Source organism: Opisthorchis viverrini, assembly GCF_000715545.1.
Source record: "Opisthorchis viverrini unplaced genomic scaffold opera_v5_52, whole genome shotgun sequence".
NCBI lineage: Eukaryota > Metazoa > Platyhelminthes > Trematoda > Opisthorchiida > Opisthorchiidae > Opisthorchis > Opisthorchis viverrini.
In genome coordinates, this window is record NW_008751708.1 from 1,275,886 (window position 1) to 1,276,233 (window position 348).

At 44.0% G+C, this 348-nt stretch overlaps 1 protein-coding gene across 1 annotated transcript in view; it reads left to right on the top strand.

Annotated features, from left to right (window-relative positions):
• T265_03587 (hypothetical protein) overlaps positions 1-348 on the top strand; it is a gene marked incomplete at both ends in the record, with an annotated part of 31,287 nt that overhangs the window by 24,616 nt on the left and 6,323 nt on the right. The gene's annotated exons all lie outside the window — the stretch shown is intronic.

Consider the following 348-nt stretch of genomic DNA (forward strand, 5'->3'; position numbering starts at 1 on the left):
TTCCCTGTCTAGACTTGAGCAAGCTGGGAGTATCCCAGCCCTCATGACATGGCAGCTGGGCACTGAACGAAATGTGATTACTATTTCTTGAGATTCCGTGGGTGTATAGTCCCACTTGATTGCTACACTCATCAACCGACTCCATAATCCTGTAAACTGTGTTTAGGACCAATCTGGCAACTACCTGTTTCGGGTTTGCGGATGACGCCATGTAATTCATGTTTAATAATTGATTGCACAAAAAAGCCATGATACAATCTTAGACACTGTCTGCACATCTCTGGGCAGGTCATCTTAGGTAACCTATGTGTACTCACTTAGTGAGAGTTCGATAAGGTTTCAAGTGAG